Raw genomic sequence first — 26469 nt, forward strand, 5'->3', positions numbered from 1 at the left:
TCTTTGAAATCATCTCTCATAGTTACAGCTTTCCACTCAAGAAGCCTTTCGCTAAGACAGTTCTTGTGGAATTGGAAAAGTGATATTTGGAAGCCCATAGAGAGCTATGGTGAAAAAGGATATATCCTCCGATGAAATCTGGAAAGAAGCTTTCTGAGAAACTGCTTAGTGTTCTGTTAATTCATCTCACACAGTTACATCTGTATTTCGTGGATCTCTTTGCTAGCCTTATTTCTCTGGAATCTGAGAACAGATATTTCGGATCCCTTGGAAGACTATAGGGCCAAAGGAAATATCCTCCGATAACAAAGAGAAAGAAGCTTTCTGAGAAACTTCTTTGTGTTCTGTGAAATCATCTCACAGAGGTACAGCTTTCCCCTCAAGAATCCTTTCGCCAAGACAGTTCTTGTGGAATTGGGAAAGTGATATTTGGAAGCCCATAGTGGGGTATGGTGAAAAAGGAAATATTCACAGATGAAATCTGGAAAGAAGCTTTCTGAGAAACTGCTTAGTGTTCTGTTAATTCATCTCAGAGAGTTACATCTGTATTTCGTGGATCTCTTTGCTAGCCTTATTTCTGTGGAATCTGAGAACAGATATTTCGGATCCCTTGGAAGACTCTAGGGCCAAAGGAAATATCCTCCGATAACAAAGAGAAAGAAGCTTTCTGAGAAACTTCTTTGTGTTCTGTGAAATCAACACACAGAGTTACAGCTTTCCCCTCAAGAAGCCTTTCGCCAAGACAGTTCTTGTGGAATTGGCAAAGTGATGTTTGGAATCCCATAGAGGGCTATGGTGAAAAAGGAAATATCATTCGATGAAATCTGGAAGGAAGCTTTCTGAGAAACTGCTTAGTGTTCTGTTAATTCCTCTCACAGAGTTACATCTGTATTTCGTGGATCTCTTTGCTAGCCTTATTTCTGTGGAACCTGAGAACAGATATTTCGGATCCCTTGGAAGACTATAGGGCCAAAGGAAATATCCTCCGATAACAAAGAGAAAGAAGCTTTCTGAGAAACTTCTTTGTGTTCTTTGAAATCATCTCACAGAGTTACAGCCTTCCCGTCAAGAAGCCTTTCGCTAAGACAGTTCTTGTGGAATTGGCAAAGTGATATTTGGAAGCCCATAGAGGGCTATGGTGAAAAAGGAAATATCCTCCGATGAAATCTGGAAAGAAGCTTTCTGAGAAACTGCTTAGTGTTCTGTTAATTCATCTCACCGAGTTACATGTGTATTTCGTGGATCTCTTTGCTAGCCTTATTTCTGTGGAATCTGAGAACAGATATTTCGGATCCCTTGGAAGACTATAGGGCCAAAGGAAATATCCTCCGATAACAAAGAGAAAGAAGCTTTCTGAGAAATTTCTTTGTGTTTTTTGAAATCATCTCACAGAGTTACAGCTTTCCCCTCAGGAAGCCTTTCGCTGAGACAGTTCTTGTGGAATTGGCAAAGTGATATATGGAAGCCCATAGAGGGCTACGGTGAAAAAGGAAATATCCTCAGATGAAATCCGGAAAGAAGCTTTCTGAGAAACTGCTTAGTGTTCTGTTAATTCATCTCACAGAGTTACATCTTTATTTCGTCGATCTCTTTGCTAGCCTTATTTCTGTGGAATCTGAGAACAGATATTTCGGATCCCTTGGAAGACTATAGGGCCAAAGGAAATATCCGCCGATAACAAAGAGAAAGAAGCTTTCTGAGAAACTTCTTTGTTTTCTGTGAAATCATCTCACAGAGTTACAGCTTTCCCCTCAAGAAGGCTTTCGCCAAGACAGTTTTTGTGGAATTGGCAAAGTGATATTTGGAAGCCCATAGAGGGCTATGGTGAAAAAGGAAATATTCAGAGATGAAATCTGGAAAGAAGCTTTCTGAGAAACTGCTTAGTGTTCTGTTAATTCATCTCACAGAGTTACATCTGTATTTCGTGGATCTCTTTGCTAGCCTTATTTCTGTGGAATCTGAGAACAGATATTTCGGATCCCTTGGAAGACTATAGGGCCAAAGGAAATATCCTCCGATAACAAAGAGAAAGAAGCTTTCTGAGAAACTTCTTTGTGTTCTGTGAAATCATCTCACAGAATTACAGCTTTCCCCTCAAGAACCCTTTCGCCAAGACAGTTCTTGTGGAATTGCCAAAGTGATATATGGAAGCCCATAGAGGGCTATGGTGAAAAAGGTAATATCCTCAGAGGAAATCTGGAAACAAGCTTTCTCAGAAACTGCTTAGTGTTCTGTTAATTCATCTCACAGACTTACATGTGTATTTCGTGGATCTCTTTGCTAGCCTTATTTCTGTGGAATCTGAGAACAGATATTTTGGATCCCTTGGAAGACTATAGGGCCAAAGGAAATATCCTCCGAAAACAAAGAGAAAGAAGCTTTCTGAGAAACTTCTTTGTGTTCTTTGAAATCATCTCTCATAGTTACAGCTTTCCACTCAAGAAGCCTTTCGCTAAGACAGTTCTTGTGGAATTGGCAAAGTGATATTTGGAAGCCCATAGAGAGCTATGGTGAAAAAGGATATATCCTCCGATGAAATCTGGAAAGAAGCTTTCTGAGAAACTGCTTAGAGTTCTGTTAATTCATCTCACAGAGTTACATCTGTATTTCGTGGATCTCTTTGCTAGCCTTATTTCTCTGGAATCTGAGAACAGATATTTCGGATCCCTTGGAAGACTATAGGGCCAAAGGAAATATCCTCCGATAACAAAGAGAAAGAAGCTTTCTGAGAAACTTCTTTGTGTTCTGTGAAATCATCTCACAGAGGTACAGCTTTCCCCTCAAGAATCCTTTCGCCAAGACAGTTCTTGTGGAATTGTTAAAGTGATATTTGGAAGCCCGTAGAGGGGTATGGTGAAAAAGGAAATATTCATAGATGAAATCTGGAAAGAAGCTTTCTGAGAAACTGCTTAGTGTTCTGTTAATTCATCTCACAGAGTTACATCTGTATTTCGTGGATCTCTTTGCTAGCCTTATTTCTGTGGAATCTGAGAACAGATATTTCGGATCCCTTGGAAGACTCTAGGGCCAAAGGAAATATCCTCCGATAACAAAGAGAAAGAAGCTTTCTGAGAAACTTCTTTGTGTTCTGTGAAATCAACACACAGAGTTACAGCTTTCCCCTCAAGAAGCCTTTCGCCAAGACAGTTCTTGTGGAATTGGCAAAGTGATGTTTGGAATCCCATAGAGGGCTATGGTGAAAAAGGAAATATCATTCGATGAAATCTGGAAAGAAGCTTTCTGAGAAACTGCTTCGTGTGCTGTTAATTCCTCTCACAGAGTTACATCTGTATTTCGTGGATCTCTTTGCTAGCCTTATTTCTGTGGAACCTGAGAACAGATATTTCGGATCCCTTGGAAGACTATAGGGCCAAAGGAAATATCCTCCGATAACAAAGAGAAAGAAGCTTTCTGAGAAACTTCTTTGTGTTCTTTGAAATCATCTCACAGAGTTACAGCCTTCCCGTCAAGAAGCCTTTCGCTAAGACAGTTCTTGTGGAATTGGGAAAGTGATATTTGGAAGCCCATAGAGGGCTATGGTGAAAAAGGAAATATCCTCAGATGAAATCTGGAAACAAGCTTTCTGAGAAACTGCTTAGTGTTCTGTTAATTCATCTCACCGAGTTACATGTGTATTTCGTGGATCTCTTTGCTAGCCTTATTTCTGTGGAATCTGAGAACAGATATTTCGGATCCCTTGGAAGACTATAGGGCCAAAGGAAATATCCTCCGATAACAAAGAGAAAGAAGCTTTCTGAGAAACTTCTTTGTGTTCTTTGAAATCATCTCACAGAGTTACAGCTTTCCCCTCAAGAACCCTTTCGCTGAGACAGTTCTTGTGGAATTGGCAAAGTGATATATGGAAGCCCATAGAGGGCTACGGTGAAAAAGGAAATATCCTCAGATGAAATCCGGAAAGAAGCTTTCTGAGAAACTGCTTAGTGTTCTGTTAATTCATGTCACAGAGTTACATGTGTATTTCGTGGATCACTTTGCTAGCCTTATTTCTGTGGAATCTAAGAACAGATATTTCGGATCCCTTGGAAGACTATAGGGCCAAAGGAAATATCCTCCGATAACAAAGAGAAAGAAGCTTTCTGAGAAACTTCTTTGTGTTCTGTGAAATCATCTCACAGAATTACAGCTTTCCCCTCAAGAACCCTTTCGCCAAGACAGTTCTTGTGGAATTGCCAAAGTGATATATGGAAGCCCATAGAGGGCTATGGTGAAAAAGGTAATATCCTCAGATGAAATCTGGAAACAAGCTTTCTCAGAAACTGCTTAGTGTTCTGTTAATTCATCTCACAGACTTACATGTGTATTTCGTGGATCTCTTTGCTAGCCTTATTTCTGTGGAATCTGAGAACAGATATTTTGGATCCCTTGGAAGACTATAGGGCCAAAGGAAATATCCTCCGAAAACAAAGAGAAAGAAGCTTTCTGAGAAACTTCTTTGTGTTCTTTGAAATCATCTCTCATAGTTACAGCTTTCCACTCAAGAAGCCTTTCGCTAAGACAGTTCTTGTGGAATTGGCAAAGTGATATTTGGAAGCCCATAGAGAGCTATGGTGAAAAAGGATATATCCTCCGATGAAATCTGGAAAGAAGCTTTCTGAGAAACTGCTTAGAGTTCTGTTAATTCATCTCACAGAGTTACATCTGTATTTCGTGGATCTCTTTGCTAGCCTTATTTCTCTGGAATCTGAGAACAGATATTTCGGATCCCTTGGAAGACTATAGGGCCAAAGGAAATATCCTCCGATAACAAAGAGAAAGAAGCTTTCTGAGAAACTTCTTTGTGTTCTGTGAAATCATCTCACAGAGGTACAGCTTTCCCCTCAAGAATCCTTTCGCCAAGACAGTTCTTGTGGAATTGTTAAAGTGATATTTGGAAGCCCGTAGAGGGGTATGGTGAAAAAGGAAATATTCATAGATGAAATCTGGAAAGAAGCTTTCTGAGAAACTGCTTAGTGTTCTGTTAATTCATCTCACAGAGTTACATCTGTACTTCGTGGATCTCTTTGCTAGCCTTATTTCTGTGGAATCTGAGAACAGATATTTCGGATCCCTTGGAAGACTCTAGGGCCAAAGGAAATATCCTCCGATAACAAAGAGAAAGAAGCTTTCTGAGAAACTTCTTTGTGTTCTGTGAAATCAACACACAGAGTTACAGCTTTCCCCTCAAGAAGCCTTTCGCCAAGACAGTTCTTGTGGAATTGGCAAAGTGATGTTTGGAATCCCATAGAGGGCTATGGTGAAAAAGGAAATATCATTCGATGAAATCTGGAAAGAAGCTTTCTGAGAAACTGCTTCGTGTTCTGTTAATTCCTCTCACAGAGTTACATCTGTATTTCGTGGATCTCTTTGCTAGCCTTATTTCTGTGGAACCTGAGAACAGATATTTCGGATCCCTTGGAAGACTATAGGGCCAAAGGAAATATCCTCCGATAACAAAGAGAAAGAAGCTTTCTGAGAAACTTCTTTGTGTTCTTTGAAATCATCTCACAGAGTTACAGCCTTCCCGTCAAGAAGCCTTTCGCTAAGACAGTTCTTGTGGAATTGGGAAAGTGATATTTGGAAGCCCATAGAGGGCTATGGTGAAAAAGGAAATATCCTCAGATGAAATCTGGAAACAAGCTTTCTGAGAAACTGCTTAGTGTTCTGTTAATTCATCTCACCGAGTTACATGTGTATTTCGTGGATCTCTTTGCTAGCCTTATTTCTGTGGAATCTGAGAACAGATATTTCGGATCCCTTGGAAGACTATAGGGCCAAAGGAAATATCCTCCGATAACAAAGAGAAAGAAGCTTTCTGAGAAACTTCTTTGTGTTCTTTGAAATCATCTCACAGAGTTACAGCTTTCCCCTCAAGAACCCTTTCGCTGAGACAGTTCTTGTGGAATTGGCAAAGTGATATATGGAAGCCCATAGAGGGCTACGGTGAAAAAGGAAATATCCTCAGATGAAATCCGGAAAGAAGCTTTCTGAGAAACTGCTTAGTGTTCTGTTAATTCATGTCACAGAGTTACTTGTGTATTTCGTGGATCACTTTGCTAGCCTTATTTCTGTGGAATCTAAGAACAGATATTTCGGATCCCTTGGAAGACTATAGGGCCAAAGGAAATATTCTCCGATAACAAAGAGAAAGAAGCTTTCTGAGAAACTTCTTTGTGTTCTGTGAAATCATCTCACAGAGTTACAGCTTTCCCCTCAAGAAGCCTTTCGCCAAGACAGTTCTTGTGGAATTGGCAAAGTGATATTTGGAAGCCCATAGAGGGCTATGGTGAAAAAGGAAATATCCTCAGATGAAATCTGGAAAGAAGCTTTCTGAGAAACTGCTTAGCGTTCTGTTAATTCATCTCACAGAGTTACATCTGTATTTCGTCAATCTCTTTGCTAGCCTTATTTCTGTGGAATCTGAGAACAGATATTTCGGATCCCTTGGAAGACTATAGGGCCAAAGGAAATATCCTCCGATAACAAAGAGAAAGAAGCTTTCTGAGAAACTTCTTTGTGTACTTTGAAATCATCTCACAGAGTTACAGCTTTCCCCTCAAGAAGCGTTTCGGTAAGACAGTTCTTGTGGAATTGGCAAAGTGATGTTTGGAAGCCCATAGAGGGCTTTGGTGAAAAAGGAAATATCCTCCGATGAAATCCGGAAAGAAGCTTTCTGAGAAACTGCTTAGTGTTCTGTTAATTCATCTCACAGAGTTACATCTTTATTTCGTCGATCTCTTTGCTAGCCTTATTTCTGTGGAATCTGAGAACAGATATTTCGGATCCCTTGGAAGACTGTAGGGCCAAAGGAAATATCCGCCGATAACAAAGAGAAAGAAGCTTTCTGAGAAACTTCTTTGTTTTCTGTGAAATCATCTCACAGAGTTACAGCTTTCCCCTCAAGAAGGCTTTCGCCAAGACAGTTCTTGTGGAATTGGCAAAGTGATATTTGGAAGCCCATAGAGGGCTATGGTCAAAAAGGAAATATTCACAGATGAAATCTGGAAAGAAGCTTTCTGAGAAACTGCTTAGTGTTCTGTTAATTCATCTCACAGAGCTACATCTGTATTTCGTGGATCTCTTTGCTAGCCTTATTTCTGTGGAATCTGAGAACAGATATTTCGGATCCCTTGGAAGACTATAGGGCCAAAGGAAATATCCTCCGATAACAAAGAGAAAGAAGCTTTCTGAGAAACTTCTTTGTGTTCTGTGAAATCATCTCACAGAATTACAGCTTTCCCCTCAAGAACCCTTTCGCCAAGACAGTTCTTGTGGAATTGGCAAAGAGATATATGGAAGCCCATAGAGGGCTATGGTGAAAAAGGTAATATCCTCAGATGAAATCTGGAAAGAAGTTTTCTCAGAAACTGCTTAGTGTTCTGTTAATTCATCTCACAGACTTACATGTGTATTTCGTGGATCTCTTTGCTAGCCTTATTTCTGTGGAATCTGAGAACAGATATTTCGGATCCCTTGGAAGACTATAGGGCCAAAGGAAATATCCTCCGATAACAAAGAGAAAGAAACTTTCTGAGAAACTTCTTTGTGTTCTTTAAAATCATCTCACAGAGTTACAGCTTTCCCCTCAAGAACCCTTTCGCTGAGACAGTTCTTGTGGAATTGGCAAAGTGATATTTGGAAGCCCATAGAGGGCTATGGTGAAAAAGGAAATATTCACAGATGAAATCTGGAAAGAAGCTTTCTGAGAAACTGCTTAGTGTTCTGTTAATTCATCTCACAGAGCTACATCTGTATTTCGTGGATCTCTTTGCTAGCCTTATTTCTGTGGAATCTGAGAACAGATATTTCGGATCCCTTGGAAGACTATAGGGCCAAAGGAAATATCCTCCGATAACAAAGAGAAAGAAGCTTTCTGAGAAACTTCTTTGTGTTCTGTGAAATCATCTCACAGAATTACAGCTTTCCCCTCAAGAACCCTTTCGCCAAGACAGTTCTTGTGGAATTGCCAAAGTGATATATGGAAGCCCATAGAGGGCTATGGTGAAAAAGGAAATATCCTCAGATGAAATCTGGAAAGAAGCTTTCTCAGAAACTGCTTAGTGTTCTGTTAATTCATCTCACAGACTTACATGTGTATTTCGTGGATCTCTTTGCTAGCCTTATTTCTGTGGAATCTGAGAACAGATATTTCGGATCCCTTGGAAGACTATAGGGCCAAAGGAAATATCCTCCGATAACAAAGAGAAAGAAGCTTTCTGAGAAACTTCTTTGTGTTCTTTGAAATCATCTCACAGAGTTACAGCTTTCCCCTCAAGAAGCGTTTCGGTAAGACAGCTCTTGTGGAATTGGCAAAGTGATATTTGGAAGCCCATAGAGGGCTTTGGTGAAAAAGGAAATATCCTCCGATGAAATCCGGAAAGAATCTTTCTGAGAAACTGCTTAGTGTTATGTTAATTCATCTCACAGAGTTACATCTTTATTTCGTCGATCTCTTTGCTAGCCTTATTTCTGTGGAATCTGAGAACAGATATTTCGGATCCCTTGGAAGACTATAGGGCCAAAGGAAATATCCTCCGATAACAAAGAGAAAGAAGCTTTCTGAGAAACTTCTTTGTGTTCTTTAAAATCATCTCACAGAGTTACAGCTTTCCCCTCAAGAAGCCTTTCGCTGAGACAGTTCTTGTGGAATTGGCAAAGTGATATTTGGAAGCCCATAGAGGGCTATGATGAAAAAGGAAATATCCTCAGATGAAATCTGGAAAGAAGCTTTCTGAGAAACTGTTTAGTGTTCTGTTAATTCATCTCACAGAGTTACATCTGTATTTCGTGGATCTCTTTGCTAGCCTTATTTCTGTGGAATCTGAGAACAGATATTTCGGATCCCTTGGAAGACTATAGGGCCAAAGGAAATATCCTCCGATAACAAAGAGAAAGAAGCTTTCTGAGAAACTTCTTTGTGTTCTGCGAAATCATCTGACAGAGTTACAGCTTTCCCCTCAAGAAGCCTTTCGCTAAGACAGATCTTGTGAAATTGGCAAAGTGATATTTGGAAGCCCACAGAGGGCTATAGTGAAAAAGGAAATATCCTCAGATGAAATCTGGAAAGAAGCTTTCTGAGAAACTGCTTAGTGATCTGTTAATTCATGTCACAGAGTTACATGTGTATTTCGTGGATCACTTTGCTAGCCTTATTTCTGTGGAATCTAAGAACAGATATTTCGGATCCCTTGGAAGACTATAGGGCCAAAGGAAATATTCTCCGATAACAAAGAGAAAGAAGCTTTCTGAGAAACTTCTTTGTGTTCTGTGAAATCATCTCACAGAGTTACAGCTTTCCCCTCAAGAAGCCTTTCGCCAAGACAGTTCTTGTGGAATTGGCAAAGTGATATTTGGAAGCCCATAGAGGGCTATGGTGAAAAAGGAAATATCCTCAGATGAAATCTGGAAAGAAGCTTTCTGAGAAACTGCTTAGTGTTCTGTTAATTCATCTCACAGAGTTACATCTGTATTTCGTCAATCTCTTTGCTAGCCTTATTTCTGTGGAATCTGAGAACAGATATTTCGGATCCCTTGGAAGACTATAGGGCCAAAGGAAATATCCTCCGATAACAAAGAGAAAGAAGCTTTCTGAGAAACTTCTTTGTGTTCTTTGAAATCATCTCACAGAGTTACAGCTTTCCCCTCAAGAAGCGTTTCGGTAAGACAGTTCTTGTGGAATTGGCAAAGTGATGTTTGGAAGCCCATAGAGGGCTTTGGTGAAAAAGGAAATATCCTCCGATGAAATCCGGAAAGAAGCTTTCTGAGAAACTGCTTAGTGTTCTGTTAATTCATCTCACAGAGTTACATCTTTATTTCGTCGATCTCTTTGCTAGCCTTATTTCTGTAGAATCTGAGAACAGATATTTCGGATCCCTTGGAAGACTATAGGGCCAAAGGAAATATCCGCCGATAACAAAGAGAAAGAAGCTTTCTGAGAAACTTCTTTGTTTTCTGTGAAATCATCTCACAGAGTTACAGCTTTCTCCTCAAGAAGGCTTTCGCCAAGACAGTTCTTGTGGAATTGGCAACGTGATATTTGGAAGCCCATAGAGGGCTATGGTGAAAAAGGAAATATTCACAGATGAAATCTGGAAAGAAGCTTTCTGAGAAACTGCTTAGTGTTCTGTTAATTCATCTCACAGAGCTACATCTGTATTTCGTGGATCTCTTTGCTAGCCTTATTTCTGTGGAATCTGAGAACAGATATTTCGGATCCCTTGGAAGACTATAGGGCCAAAGGAAATATCCTCCGATAACAAAGAGAAAGAAGCTTTCTGAGAAACTTCTTTGTGTTCTGTGAAATCATCTCACAGAATTACAGCTTTCCCCTCAAGAACCCTTTCGCCAAGACAGTTCTTGTGGAATTGGCAAAGTGATATATGGAAGCCCATAGAGGGCTATGGTGAAAAAGGTAATATCCTCAGATGAAATCTGGAAAGAAGTTTTCTCAGAAACTGCTTAGTGTTCTGTTAATTCACCTCACAGACTTACATGTGTATTTCGTGGATCTCTTTGCTAGCCTTATTTCTGTGGAATCTGAGAACAGATATTTCGGATCCCTTGGAAGACTATAGGGCCAAAGGAAATATCCTCCGATAACAAAGAGAAAGAAACTTTCTGAGAAACTTCTTTGTGTTCTTTAAAATCATCTCACAGAGTTACACCTTTCCCCTCAAGAACCCTTTCGCTGAGACAGTTCTTGTGGAATTGGCAAAGTGATATTTGGAAGCCCATAGAGGGCTATGGTGAAAAAGGAAATATTCACAGATGAAATCTGGAAAGAAGCTTTCTGAGAAACTGCTTAGTGTTCTGTTAATTCATCTCACAGAGCTACATCTGTATTTCGTGGATCTCTTTGCTAGCCTTATTTCTGTGGAATCTGAGAACAGATATTTCGGATCCCTTGGAAGACTATAGGGCCAAAGGAAATATCCTCCGATAACAAAGAGAAAGAAGCTTTCTGAGAAACTTCTTTGTGTTCTGTGAAATCATCTCACAGAATTACAGCTTTCCCCTCAAGAACCCTTTCGCCAAGACAGTTCTTGTGGAATTGCCAAAGTGATATATGGAAGCCCATAGAGGGCTATGGTGAAAAAGGAAATATCCTCAGATGAAATCTGGAAAGAAGCTTTCTCAGAAACTGCTTAGTGTTCTGTTAATTCATCTCACAGACTTACATGTGTATTTCGTGGATCTCTTTGCTAGCCTTATTTCTGTGGAATCTGAGAACAGATATTTCGGATCCCTTGGAAGACTATAGGGCCAAAGGAAATATCCTCCGATAACAAAGAGAAAGAAGCTTTCTGAGAAACTTCTTTGTGTTCTGTGAAATCATCTCACAGAGTTACAACTATCCCCTCAAGAAGCCTTTCGCTAAGACAGTTCTTGTGGAATTGGCAAAGTGATATATGGAAGCCCATAGAGGGCTATGGTGAAAAAGGAAATATCCCCCGATGAAATCTGGAAAGAAGCTTTCTGAGAAACTGCTTAGTGTTCTGTTAATTCATCTCACAGAGTTACATGTGTATTTCGTGGATCTCTTTGCTAGCCTTATTTCTGTGGAATCTGAGAACAGATATTTCGGATCCCTTGGAAGACTATAGGGCCAAAGGAAATATCCTCCGATAACAAAGAGAAAGAAGCTTTCTGAGAAACTTCTTTGTGTTCTGTGAAATCATCTCACAGAGTTACAGGTTTCCCCTCAAGAAGTCTTTCGCGAAGACGGTTCTTGTGGAATTGGAAAAGTGATATTTGGAAGCCCATAGAGGGCTATTGTGAAAAAGGAAATATCCTCCGATGAAATCTGGAAAGAAGCTTTCTGAGAAACTGCTTAGTGTTCTGTTAATTCATCTCACAGAGTTACATCTTTATTTCGTCGATCTCTTTGCTAGCCTTATTTCTGTGGAATCTGAGAACAGATATTTCGGATCCCTTGGAAGACTGTAGGGCCAAAGGAAACATCCGCCGATAACAAAGAGAAAGAAGCTTTCTGAGAAACTTCTTTGTTTTCTGTGAAATCATCTGACAGAGTTACAGCTTTCCCCTCAAGAAGGCGTTCGCCAAGGCAGTTCTTGTGGAATTGGCAAAGTGATATTTGGAAGCCCATAGAGGGCTATGGTGAAAAAGGAAATATTCACAGATGAAATCTGGAAAGAAGCTTTCTGAGAAACTGCTTAGTGTTCTGTTAATTCATCTCACAGAGTTACATCTGTATTTCGTGGATCTCTTTGCTAGCCTTTTTTCTGTGGAATCTGAGAACAGATATTTCGGATCCCTTGGAAGACTATAGGGCCAAAGGAAATATCCTCCGATAACAAAGAGAAAGAAGCTTTCTGAGAAACTTCTTTGTGTTCTGTGAAATCATCTCACAGAATTACAGCTTTCCCCTCAAGAACCCTTTCGCCAAGACAGTTCTTGTGGAATTGGCAAAGTGATATTTGGAAGCCCATTGAAGGCTATGGTGAAAAAGGAAATATCCTCAGATGAATTCTGGAAAGAAGCTTTCTCAGAAACTGCTTAGTGTTCTGTTATTTCATCTCACAGAGTTACATGTGTATTTCGTCGATCTCTTTGCTAGCCTTATTTCTGTGGAATCTCAGAACAGATATTTCGGATCCCTTGGAAGACAAAGGGCCAAAGGAAATGTCCGCCGATAACAAAGAGAAAGAAGCTTTCTGAGAAACTTCTTTGTGTTCTGTGAAATCATCTCACAGAGGTACAGCTTTCCCCTCAAGAAGTCTTTCTCTAAGACAGTTCTTGTGGAACTGGCAAAGTGATATTTGGAAGCCCATAGAGGGCTATGGTGAAAAAGGAAATATCCTCCGATGAAATCTGGAAAGAAGCTTTCTGAGAAACTGCTTAGTGTTCTGTTAATTCATGTCACAGAGTTACATCTGTATTTCGTCGATTTCTTTGCTAGCCTTATTTTTGTGGAATCTGAGAACAGATATTTCGGATCCCTTGGAAGACTATAGGGCCAAAGGAAATATCCTTCGAAAACAAAGAGAAAGAAGCTTTCTGAGAAACTTCTTTGTGTTCTTTGAAATCGTCTCACATAGTTACAGCTTTCCACTCAAGAAGCCTTTCTCTAAGACAGTTCTTGTGGAATTGACAAAGTGATATTTGGAAGCCCATAGAGGGCTATGGTGAAAAAGGATATATCCTCCGATGAAATCTGGAAAGAAGCTTTCTGAGAAACTGCTAAGTGTTCTGTTAATTCATCTCACAGAGTTACATCTGTATTTCCTGGATCTCTTTGCTAGCCTTATTTCTGTGAAATCTGAGAACAGATATTTCGGATCCCTTGGAAGACTATAGGGCCAAAGGAAATATCCTCCGATAACAAAGAGAAAGAAGCTTTCTGAGAAACTTCTTTGTGTTCTGTGAAATCATCTCACAGAGGTACAGCTTTCCCCTCAAGAATCCTTTCGCCAAGAAAGTTCTTGTGGAATTGGGAAAGTGATATTTGGAAGCCCATAGAGGGCTATGGTGAAAAAGGAAATATTCACAGATGAAATCTGGAAAGAAGCTTTCTGAGAAACTGCTTAGTGTTCTGTTAATTCCTCTCACAGAGTTACATCTGTATTTCGTGGATCTCTTTGCTAGCCTTATTTCTGTGGAATCTGAGAACAGATATTTCGGATCCCTTGGAAGACTCTAGGGCCAAAGGAAATATCCTCCGATAACAAAGAGAAAGAAGCTTTCTGAGAAACTTCTTTGTGTTCTGTGAAATCAACACACAGAGTTACAGCTTTCCCCTCAAGAAGCCTTTCGCCAAGACAGTTCTTGTGGAATTGGCAAAGTGATGTTTGGAATCCCATAGAGGGCTATGGTGAAAAAGGAAATATCATTCGATGAAATCTGGAAAGAAGCTTTCTGAGAAACTGCTTAGTGTTCTGTTAATTCCTCTCACAGAGTTACATCTGTATTTCGTGGATCTCTTTGCTAGCCTTATTTCTGTGGAACCTGAGAACAGATATTTCGGATCCCTTGGAAGACTATAGGGCCAAAGGAAATATCCTCCGATAAAAAAGAGAAAGAAGCTTTCTGAGAAACTTCTTTGTGTTCTTTGAAATCATCTCACAGAGTTACAGCCTTCCCGTCAAGAAGCCTTTCGCTAAGACAGTTCTTGTGGAATTGGGAAAGTGATATTTGGAAGCCCATAGAGGGCTATGGTGAAAAAGGAAATATCCTCAGATGAAATCTGGAAACAAGCTTTCTGAGAAACTGCTTAGTGTTCTGTTAATTCATCTCACCGAGTTACATGTGTATTTCGTGGATCTCTTTGCTAGCCTTATTTCTGTCGAATCTGAGAACAGATATTTCGGATCCCTTGGAAGACTATAGGGCCAAAGGAAATATCCTCCGATAACAAAGAGAAAGAAGCTTTCTGAGAAACTTCTTTGTGTTCTTTGAAATCATCTCACAGAGTTACAGCTTTCCCCTCAAGAACCCTTTCGCTGAGACAGTTCTTGTGGAATTGGCAAAGTGATATATGGAAGCCCATAGAGGGCTACGGTGAAAAAGGAAATATCCTCAGATGAAATCCGGAAAGAAGCTTTCTGAGAAACTGCTTAGTGTTCTGTTAATTCATCTCACAGAGTTACATCTTTATTTCGTCGATCTCTTTGCTAGCCTTATTTCTGTGGAATCTGAGAACAGATATTTCGGATCCCTTGGAAGACTGTAGGGCCAAAGGAAACATCCGCCGATAACAAAGAGAAAGAAGCTTTCTGAGAAACTTCTTTGTTTTCTGTGAAATCATCTGACAGAGTTACAGCTTTCCCCTCAAGAAGGCGTTCGCCAAGGCAGTTCTTGTGGAATTGGCAAAGTGATATTTGGAAGCCCATAGAGGGCTATGGTGAAAAAGGAAATATTCACAGATGAAATCTGGAAAGAAGCTTTCTGAGAAACTGCTTAGTGTTCTGTTAATTCATCTCACAGAGTTACATCTGTATTTCGTGGATCTCTTTGCTAGCCTTTTTTCTGTGGAATCTGAGAACAGATATTTCGGATCCCTTGGAAGACTATAGGGCCAAAGGAAATATCCTCCGATAACAAAGAGAAAGAAGCTTTCTGAGAAACTTCTTTGTGTTCTGTGAAATCATCTCACAGAATTACAGCTTTCCCCTCAAGAACCCTTTCGCCAAGACAGTTCTTGTGGAATTGGCAAAGTGATATTTGGAAGCCCATTGAAGGCTATGGTGAAAAAGGAAATATCCTCAGATGAATTCTGGAAAGAAGCTTTCTCAGAAACTGCTTAGTGTTCTGTTATTTCATCTCACAGAGTTACATGTGTATTTCGTCGATCTCTTTGCTAGCCTTATTTCTGTGGAATCTCAGAACAGATATTTCGGATCCCTTGGAAGACAAAGGGCCAAAGGAAATGTCCGCCGATAACAAAGAGAAAGAAGCTTTCTGAGAAACTTCTTTGTGTTCTGTGAAATCATCTCACAGAGGTACAGCTTTCCCCTCAAGAAGTCTTTCTCTAAGACAGTTCTTGTGGAACTGGCAAAGTGATATTTGGAAGCCCATAGAGGGCTATGGTGAAAAAGGAAATATCCTCCGATGAAATCTGGAAAGAAGCTTTCTGAGAAACTGCTTAGTGTTCTGTTAATTCATGTCACAGAGTTACATCTGTATTTCGTCGATTTCTTTGCTAGCCTTATTTTTGTGGAATCTGAGAACAGATATTTCGGATCCCTTGGAAGACTATAGGGCCAAAGGAAATATCCTTCGAAAACAAAGAGAAAGAAGCTTTCTGAGAAACTTCTTTGTGTTCTTTGAAATCGTCTCACATAGTTACAGCTTTCCACTCAAGAAGCCTTTCTCTAAGACAGTTCTTGTGGAATTGGCAAAGTGATATTTGGAAGCCCATAGAGGGCTATGGTGAAAAAGGATATATCCTCCGATGAAATCTGGAAAGAAGCTTTCTGAGAAACTGCTAAGTGTTCTGTTAATTCATCTCACAGAGTTACATCTGTATTTCCTGGATCTCTTTGCTAGCCTTATTTCTGTGAAATCTGAGAACAGATATTTCGGATCCCTTGGAAGACTATAGGGCCAAAGGAAATATCCTCCGATAACAAAGAGAAAGAAGCTTTCTGAGAAACTTCTTTGTGTTCTGTGAAATCATCTCACAGAGGTACAGCTTTCCCCTCAAGAATCCTTTCGCCAAGAAAGTTCTTGTGGAATTGGGAAAGTGATATTTGGAAGCCCATAGAGGGCTATGGTGAAAAAGGAAATATTCACAGATGAAATCTGGAAAGAAGCTTTCTGAGAAACTGCTTAGTGTTCTGTTAATTCCTCTCACAGAGTTACATCTGTATTTCGTGGATCTCTTTGCTAGCCTTATTTCTGTGGAATCTGAGAACAGATATTTCGGATCCCTTGGAAGACTCTAGGGCCAAAGGAAATATCCTCCGATAACAAAGAGAAAGAAGCTTTCTGAGAAACTTCTTTGTGTTCTGTGAAATCAACACACAGAGTTACAGCTTTCCCCTCAAGAAGCCTTTCGCCAAGACAGTTCTTGTGGAATTGGCAAAGTGATGTTTGGAATCCCATAGAGGGCTATGGTGAAAAAGGAAATATCATTCGATGAAATCTGGAAAGAAGCTTTCTGAGAAACTGCTTAGTGTTCTGTTAATTCCTCTCACAGAGTTACATCTGTATTTCGTGGATCTCTTTGCTAGCCTTATTTCTGTGGAACCTGAGAACAGATATTTCGGATCCCTTGGAAGACTATAGGGCCAAAGGAAATATCCTCCGATAACAAAGAGAAAGAAGCTTTCTGAGAAACTTCTTTGTGTTCTTTGAAATCATCTCACAGAGTTACAGCCTTCCCGTCAAGAAGCCTTTCGCTAAGACAGTTCTTGTGGAATTGGGAAAGTGATATTTGGAAGCCCATAGAGGGCTATGGTGAAAAAGGAAATATCCTCAGATGAAATCTGGAAACAAGCTTTCTGAGAAACTGCTTAGTGTTCTGTTAATTCATCTCACCGAGTTACATGTGTATTTCGTGGATCTCTTTGCTAGCCTTATTTCTGTGGAATCTGAGAACAGATGTTTCGGATCCCTTGGAAGACTATAGGGCCAAAGGAAATATCCTCCGATAACAAAGAGAAAGAAGCTTTCTGAGAAACTTCTTTGTGTTCTTTGAAATCATCTCACAGAGTTACAGCTTTCCCCTCAAGAACCCTTTCGCTGAGACAGTTCTTGTGGAATTGGCAAAGTGATATATGGAAGCCCATAGAGGGCTACGGTGAAAAAGGAAATATCCTCAGATGAAATCCGGAAAGAAGCTTTCTGAGAAACTGCTTAGTGTTCTGTTAATTCATCTCACAGAGTTACATCTTTATTTCGTCGATCTCTTTGCTAGCCTTATTTCTGTGGAATCTGAGAACAGATATTTCGGATCCCTTGGAAGACTGTAGGGCCAAAGGAAACATCCGCCGATAACAAAGAGAAAGAAGCTTTCTGAGAAACTTCTTTGTTTTCTGTGAAATCATCTGACAGAGTTACAGCTTTCCCCTCAAGAAGGCGTTCGCCAAGGCAGTTCTTGTGGAATTGGCAAAGTGATATTTGGAAGCCCATAGAGGGCTATGGTGAAAAAGGAAATATTCACAGATGAAATCTGGAAAGAAGCTTTCTGAGAAACTGCTTAGTGTTCTGTTAATTCATCTCACAGAGTTACATCTGTATTTCGTGGATCTCTTTGCTAGCCTTTTTTCTGTGGAATCTGAGAACAGATATTTCGGATCCCTTGGAAGACTATAGGTCCAAAGGAAATATCCTCCGATAACAAAGAGAAAGAAGCTTTCTGAGAAACTTCTTTGTGTTCTGTGAAATCATCTCACAGAGGTACAGCTTTCCCCTCAAGAATCCTTTCGCCAAGAAAGTTCTTGTGGAATTGGGAAAGTGATATTTGGAAGCCCATAGAGGGCTATGGTGAAAAAGGAAATATTCACAGATGAAATCTGGAAAGAAGCTTTCTGAGAAACTGCTTAGTGTTCTGTTAATTCCTCTCACAGAGTTACATCTGTATTTCGTGGATCTCTTTGCTAGCCTTATTTCTGTGGAATCTGAGAACAGATATTTCGGATCCCTTGGAAGACTATAGGGCCAAAGGAAATATCCTCCGATAACAAAGAGAAAGAAGCTTTCTGAGAAACTTCTTTGTGTTCTTTGAAATCATCTCACAGAGTTACAGCCTTCCCGTCAAGAAGCCTTTCGCTAAGACAGTTCTTGTGGAATTGGCAAAGTGATATTTGGAAGCCCATAGAGGGCTATGGTGAAAAAGGAAATATCCTCAGATGAAATCTGGAAACAAGCTTTCTGAGAAACTGCTTAGTGTTCTGTTAATTCATCTCACCGAGTTACATGTGTATTTCGTGGATCTCTTTGCTAGCCTTATTTCTGTGGAATCTGAGAACAGATATTTCGGATCCCTTGGAAGACTATAGTTCCAAAGGAAATATCCTCCGATAACAAAGAGAAAGAAGCTTTCTGAGAAACTTCTTTGTGTTTTTTGAAATCATCTCACAGAGTTACAGCTTTCCCCTCAGGAAGCCTTTCGCTGAGACAGTTCTTGTGGAATTGGCAAAGTGATATATGGAAGCCCATAGAGGGCTACGGTGAAAAAGGAAATATCCTCAGATGAAATCCGGAAAGAAGCTTTCTGAGAAACTGCTTAGTGTTCTGTTAATTCATCTCACAGAGTTACATCTTTATTTCGTCGATCTCTTTGCTAGCCTTATTTCTGTGGAATCTGAGAACAGATATTTCGGATCCCTTGGAAGACTATAGGGCCAAAGGAAATATCCGCCGATAACAAAGAGAAAGAAGCTTTCTGAGAAACTTCTTTGTTTTCTGTGAAATCATCTCACAGAGTTACAGCTTTCCCCTCAAGAAGGCTTTCGCCAAGACAGTTTTTGTGGAATTGGCAAAGTGATATTTGGAAGCCCATAGAGGGCTATGGTGAAAAAGGAAATATTCAGAGATGAAATCTGGAAAGAAGCTTTCTGAGAAACTGCTTAGTGTTCTGTTAATTCATCTCACAGAGTTACATCTGTATTTCGTGGATCTCTTTGCTAGCCTTATTTCTGTGGAATCTGAGAACAGATATTTCGGATCCCTTGGAAGACTATAGGGCCAAAGGAAATATCCTCCGATAACAAAGAGAAAGAAGCTTTCTGAGAAACTTCTTTGTGTTCTGTGAAATCATCTCACAGAATTACAGCTTTCCCCTCAAGAACCCTTTCGCCAAGACAGTTCTTGTGGAATTGCCAAAGTGATATATGGAAGCCCATAGAGGGCTATGTTGAAAAAGGTAATATCCTCAGATGAAATCTGGAAACAAGCTTTCTCAGAAACTGCTTAGTGTTCTGTTAATTCATCTCACAGACTTACATGTGTATTTCGTGGATCTCTTTGCTAGCCTTATTTCTGTGGAATCTGAGAACAGATATTTTGGATCCCTTGGAAGACTATAGGGCCAAAGGAAATATCCTCCGAAAACAAAGAGAAAGAAGCTTTCTGAGAAACTTCTTTGTGTTCTTTGAAATCATCTCTCATAGTTACAGCTTTTCACTCAAGAAGCCTTTCGCTAAGACAGTTCTTGTGGAATTGGCAAAGTGATATTTGGAAGCCCATAGAGAGCTATGGTGAAAAAGGATATATCCTCCGATGAAATCTGGAAAGAAGCTTTCTGAGAAACTGCTTAGTGTTCTGTTAATTCATCTCACAGAGTTACATCTGTATTTCGTGGATCTCTTTGCTAGCCTTATTTCTCTGGAATCTGAGAACAGATATTTCGGATCCCTTGGAAGACTATAGGGCCAAAGGAAATATCCTCCGATAACAAAGAGAAAGAAGCTTTCTGAGAAACTTCTTTGTGTTCTGTGAAATCATCTCACAGAGGTACAGCTTTCCCCTCAAGAATCCTTTCGCCAAGACAGTTCTTGTGGAATTGGGAAAGTGATATTTGGAAGCCCGTAGAGGGGTATGGTGAAAAAGGAAATATTCACAGATGAAATCTGGAAAGAAGCTTTCTGAGAAACTGCTTAGTGTTCTGTTAATTCATCTCACAGTGTTACATCTGTATTTCGTGGATCTCTTTGCTAGCCTTATTTCTGTGGAATCTGAGAACAGATATTTCGGATCCCTTGGAAGACTCTAGGGCCAAAGGAAATATCCTCCGATAACAAAGAGAAAGAAGCTTTCTGAGAAACTTCTTTGTGTTCTGTGAAATCAACACACAGAGTTACAGCTTTCCCCTCAAGAAGCCTTTCGCCAAGACAGTTCTTGTGGAATTGGCAAAGTGATGTTTGGAATCCCATAGAGGGCTATGGTGAAAAAGGAAATATCATTCGATGAAATCTGGAAAGAAGCTTTCTGAGAAACTGCTTAGTGTTCTGTTAATTCCTCTCACAGAGTTACATCTGTATTTCGTGGATCTCTTTGCTAGCCTTATTTCTGTGGAACCTGAGAACAGATATTTCGGATCCCTTGGAAGACTATAGGGCCAAAGGAAATATCCTCCGATAACAAAGAGAAAGAAGCTTTCTGAGAAACTTCTTTGTGTTCTTTGAAATCATCTCACAGAGTTACAGCCTTCCCGTCAAGAAGCCTTTCGCTAAGACAGTTCTTGTGGAATTGGGAAAGTGATATTTGGAAGCCCATAGAGGGCTATGGTGAAAAAGGAAATATCCTCAGATGAAATCTGGAAACAAGCTTTCTGAGAAACTGCTTAGTGTTCTGTTAATTCATCTCACCGAGTTACATGTGTATTTCGTGGATCTCTTTGCTAGCCTTATTTCTGTGGAATCTGAGAACAGATATTTCGGATCCCTTGGAAGACTATAGGGCCAAAGGAAATATCCTCCGATAACAAAGAGAAAGAAGCTTTCTGAGAAACTTCTTTGTGTTCTTTGAAATCATCTCACAGAGTTACAGCTTTCCCCTCAAGAACCCTTTCGCTGAGACAGTTCTTGTGGAATTGGCAAAGTGATATATGGAAGCCCGTAGAGGGCTACGGTGAAAAAGGAAATATCCTCAGATGAAATCCGGAAAGAAGCTTTCTGAGAAACTGCTTAGTGTTCTGTTAATTCATCTCACAGAGTTACATCTTTATTTCGTCGATCTCTTTGCTAGCCTTATTTCTGTGGAATCTGAAAACAGATATTTCGGATCCCTTGGAAGACTGTAGGGCCAAAGGAAACATCCGCCGATAACAAAGAGAAAGAAGCTTTCTGAGAAACTTCTTTGTTTTCTGTGAAATCATCTGACAGAGTTACAGCTTTCCCCTCAAGAAGGCTTTCGCCAAGACAGTTCTTGTGGAATTGGCAAAGTGATATTTGGAAGCCCATAGAGGGCTATGGTGAAAAAGGAAATATTCACAGATGAAATCTGGAAAGAAGCTTTCTGAGAAACTGCTTAGTGTTCTGTTAATTCATCTCACAGAGTTACATCTGTATTTCGTGGATCTCTTTGCTAGCCTTTTTTCTGTGGAATCTGAGAACAGATATTTCGGATCCCTTGGAAGACTATAGGGCCAAAGGAAATATCCTCCGATAACAAAGAGAAAGAAGCTTTCTGAGAAACTTCTTTGTGTTCTGTGAAATCATCTCACAGAATTACAGCTTTCCCCTCAAGAACCCTTTCGCCAAGACAGTTCTTGTGGAATTGGCAAAGTGATATTTGGAAGCCCATAGAAGGCTATGGTGAAAAAGGAAATATCCTCAGATGAATTCTGGAAAGAAGCTTTCTCAGAAACTGCTTAGTGTTCTGTTATTTCATCTCACAGAGTTACATGTGTATTTCGTCGATCTCTTTGCTAGCCTTATTTCTGTGGAATCTGAGAACAGATATTTCGGATCCCTTGGAAGACAAAGGGCCAAAGGAAATGTCCGCCGATAACAAAGAGAAAGAAGCTTTCTGAGAAACTTCTTTGTGTTCTGTGAAATCATCTCACCGAGGTACAGCTTTCCCCTCAAGAAGTCTTTCTCTAAGACAGTTCTTGTGGAATTGGCAAAGTGATGTTTGGAATCCCATAGAGGGCTATGGTGAAAAAGGAAATATCATTCGATGAAATCTGGAAAGAAGCTTTCTGAGAAACTGCTTAGTGTTCTGTTAATTCCTCTCACAGAGTTACATCTGTATTTCGTGGATCTCTTTGCTAGCCTTATTTCTGTGGAACCTGAGAACAGATATTTCGGATCCCTTGGAAGACTATAGGGCCAAAGGAAATATCCTCCGATAACAAAGAGAAAGAAGCTTTCTGAGAAACTTCTTTGTGTTCTTTGAAATCATCTCACAGAGTTACAGCCTTCCCGTCAAGAAGCCTTTCTCTAAGACAGTTCTTGTGGAATTGGGAAAGTGATATTTGGAAGCCCATAGAGGGCTATGGTGAAAAAGGAAATATCCTCAGATGAAATCTGGAAACAAGCTTTCTGAGAAACTGCTTAGTGTTCTGTTAATTCATCTCACCGAGTTACATGTGTATTTCGTGGATCTCTTTGCTAGCCTTATTTCTGTGGAATCTGAGAACAGATATTTCGGATCCCTTGGAAGACTATAGGGCCAAAGGAAATATCCTCCGATAACAAAGAGAAAGAAGCTTTCTGAGAAACTTCTTTGTGTTCTTTGAAATCATCTCACAGAGTTACAGCTTTCCCCTCAAGAACCCTTTCGCTGAGACAGTTCTTGTGGAATTGGCAAAGTGATATATGGAAGCCCATAGAGGGCTACGGTGAAAAAGGAAATATCCTCAGATGAAATCCGGAAAGAAGCTTTCTGAGAAACTGCTTAGTGTTCTGTTAATTCATCTCACAGAGTTACATCTTTATTTCGTCGATCTCTTTGCTAGCCTTATTTCTGTGGAATCTGAGAACAGATATTTCGGATCCCTTGGAAGACTGTAGGGCCAAAGGAAACATCCGCCGATAACAAAGAGAAAGAAGCTTTCTGAGAAACTTCTTTGTTTTCTGTGAAATCATCTGACAGAGTTACAGCTTTCCCCTCAAGAAGGCGTTCGCCAAGGCAGTTCTTGTGGAATTGGCAAAGTGATATTTGGAAGCCCATAGAGGGCTATGGTGAAAAAGGAAATATTCACAGATGAAATCTGGAAAGAAGCTTTCTGAGAAACTGCTTAGTGTTCTGTTAATTCATCTCACAGAGTTACATCTGTATTTCGTGGATCTCTTTGCTAGCCTTTTTTCTGTGGAATCTGAGAACAGATATTTCGGATCCCTTGGAAGACTATAGGGCCAAAGGAAATATCCTCCGATAACAAAGAGAAAGAAGCTTTCTGAGAAACTTCTTTGTGTTCTGTGAAATCATCTCACAGAATTACAGCTTTCCCCTCAAGAACCCTTTCGCCAAGACAGTTCTTGTGGAATTGGCAAAGTGATATTTGGAAGCCCATAGAAGGCTATGGTGAAAAAGGAAATATCCTCAGATGAATTCTGGAAAGAAGCTTTCTCAGAAACTGCTTAGTGTTCTGTTATTTCATCTCACAGAGTTACATGTGTATTTCGTCGATCTCTTTGCTAGCCTTATTTCTGTGGAATCTGAGAACAGATATTTCGGATCCCTTGGAAGACAAAGGGCCAAAGGAAATGTCCGCCGATAACAAAGAGAAAGAAGCTTTCTGAGAAACTTCTTTGTGTTCTGTGAAATCATCTCACCGAGGTACAGCTTTCCCCTCAAGAAGTCTTTCTCTAAGACAGTTCTTGTGGAATTGGCAAAGTGATATTTGGAAGCCCATAGAGGGCTATTGTGAAAAAGGAAATATCCTCAGATGAAATCTGGAAAGAAGCTTTCTGAGAAACTGCTTAGTGTTCTGTTAATTCAGGTCACAGAGTTACATCTGTATTTCGTCGATTTCTTTGCTAGCCTTATTTTTGTGGAATCTGAGAACAGATATTTCGGATCCCTTGGAAGACTATAGGGCCAAAGGAAATATCCTTCGAAAACAAAGAGAAAGAAGCTTTCTGAGAAACTTCTTTGTGTTCTTTGAAATCGTCTCACATAGTTACAGCTTTCCACTCAAGAAGCCTTTCTCTAAGACAGTTCTTGTGGAATTGGCAAAGTGATATTTGGAAGCCCATAGAGGGCTATGGTGAAAAAGGATATATCCTCCGATGAAATCTGGAAAGAAGCTTTCTGAGAAACTGCTAAGTGTTCTGTTAATTCATCTCACAGAGTTACATCTGTATTTCCTGGATCTCTTTGCTAGCCTTATTTCTGTGAAATCTGAGAACAGATATTTCGGATCCCTTGGAAGACTATAGGGCCAAAGGAAATATCCTCCGATAACAAAGAGAAAGAAGCTTTCTGAGAAACTTCTTTGTGTTCTGTGAAATCATCTCACAGAGGTACAGCTTTCCCCTCAAGAATCCTTTCGCCAAGAAAGTTCTTGTGGAATTGGGAAAGTGATATTTGGAAGCCCATAGAGGGCTATGGTGAAAAAGGAATTATTCACAGATGAAATCTGGAAAGAAGCTTTCTGAGAAACTGCTTAGTGTTCTGTTAATTCCTCTCACAGAGTTACATCTGTATTTCGTGGATCTCTTTGCTAGCCTTATTTCTGTGGAATCTGAGAACAGATATTTCGGATCCCTTGGAAGACTATAGGGCCAAAGGAAATATCCTCCGATAACAAAGAGAAAGAAGCTTTCTGAGAAACTTCTTTGTGTTCTGTGAAATCATCTCACAGAGTTACAGCTTTCCCCTCAAGAAGCCTTTCGCTAAGACAGTTCTTGTGGAATTGGCAAAGTGATATTGGGAATCCCTTAGAGGGCTATGGTGAAAAAGGAAATATCCTCTGATGAAATCTGGAAAGAAGCTTTCTGAGAAACTGCTTAGTGTTCTGTTAATTCATCTCACAGAGTTACATGTGTATTTCGTGGATCTCTTTGCTAGCTTTATTTCTGTGGAATCTGAGAACAGATACTTCGGATCCCTTGGAAGACTATAGAGCCAAAGGAAATATCCTCCGATAACAAAGAGAAAGAAGCTTTCTGAGAAACTTCTTTGTGTTCTTTGAAATCATCTCACAGAGTTTCAGCTTTCCCCTCAAGAAGCCTTTCGCTAAGACAGTTCTTGTGGAATTGGCAAAGTGATATTTGGAAGCCCATAGAGGGCTGTGGTGAAAAAGGAAATATCCTCCGATGAAATCCGGAAAGAAGCTTTCTGAGAAACTGCTTAGTGTTCTATTAATTCATCTCACAGAGTTACATCTGTATTTCGTGGATCTCTTTGCTAGCGTTATTACTGTGGAATCTGAGAACAGATATTTCGGATCCCTTGGAAGACTACAGGGCCAAAGGAAATATCCGACGATAACAAAGAGAAAGAAGCTTTCTGAGAAACTTCTTCGTTTTCTGTGAAATCATCTCACAGAGTTGCAGCTTTCCCCTCGAGAAGGCTTTCGCCAAGACAGTTCTTGTGGAATTGGCAAAGTGATATTTGGAAGCCCATAGAGGGCTATGGTGAAAAAGGAAATATCCTCAGATGAAATCTGGAAAGAAGCTTTCTGAGAAACTGCTTAGTGTTCTGTTAATTCATCTCACAGAGTTACATCTGTATTTCGTCGATCTCTTTGCTAGCCTTATTTCTGTGGAATCTGAGAACAGATATTTCGGATCCCTTGGAAGACTATAGGGCCAAAGGAAATATCCTCCGATAACAAAGAGAAAGAAGCTTTCTGAGAAACTTCTTTGTGTTCTTTGAAATCATCTCACAGAGTTACAGCTTTCCCCTCAAGAACCCTTTCGCAAGACAGTTCTTGTGGAATTGGCAAAGTGATATGTGGAAGCCCATAGAGGTCTGTGGTGAAAAAGGAAATATCCTCAGATGAAATCTGGAAAGAAGCTTTCTGAGAAACTGCTTAGTGTTCTGTTAATTCATCTCACAGAGTTACATCTGTATTTCGTCGATCTCTTTGCTAGCCTTATTTCTGTGGAATCTGAGACCAGATATTTCGGATCCCTTGGAAGACTATAGGGCCAAAGGAAATATCCTCGGATAACAAACAGAAAGAAGCTTTCTGAGAAAATTCTTTGTGTTCTGTGAAATCATCTCACAGAGTTACAGCATTCTCGTCAAGAAGCCTTTCGCTAAGACAGCTCTTGTGGAATTGGCAAAGTGATATTTGGAAGCCCATAGAGGGCTATGGTGAAAAAGGAAATATCCTCCGATGAAATCTGGAAAGAAGCTTTCTGAGAAACTGCTTAGTGTTCTGTTAATTCATCTCACAGAGTTACATGTGTATTTCGTGGATCTCTTTGCTAGCCTTATTTCTGTGGAATCTGAGAACAGATATTTCGGATCCCTTGGAAGACTATAGGGCCAAAGGAAATATCCTCCGATAACAAAGAGAAAGAAGCTTTTTGAGAAACTTCTTTGTGTTCTGTGAAGTCATCTCACAGAGTTACACCTTTCCCCTCAAAGCCTTTCGCCAAGACAGTTCTT

This window comes from Macaca fascicularis, chromosome 2 (assembly GCF_037993035.2).
Source record: "Macaca fascicularis isolate 582-1 chromosome 2, T2T-MFA8v1.1".
In the NCBI taxonomy this organism is placed as follows: Eukaryota; Metazoa; Chordata; class Mammalia; order Primates; family Cercopithecidae; genus Macaca; species Macaca fascicularis.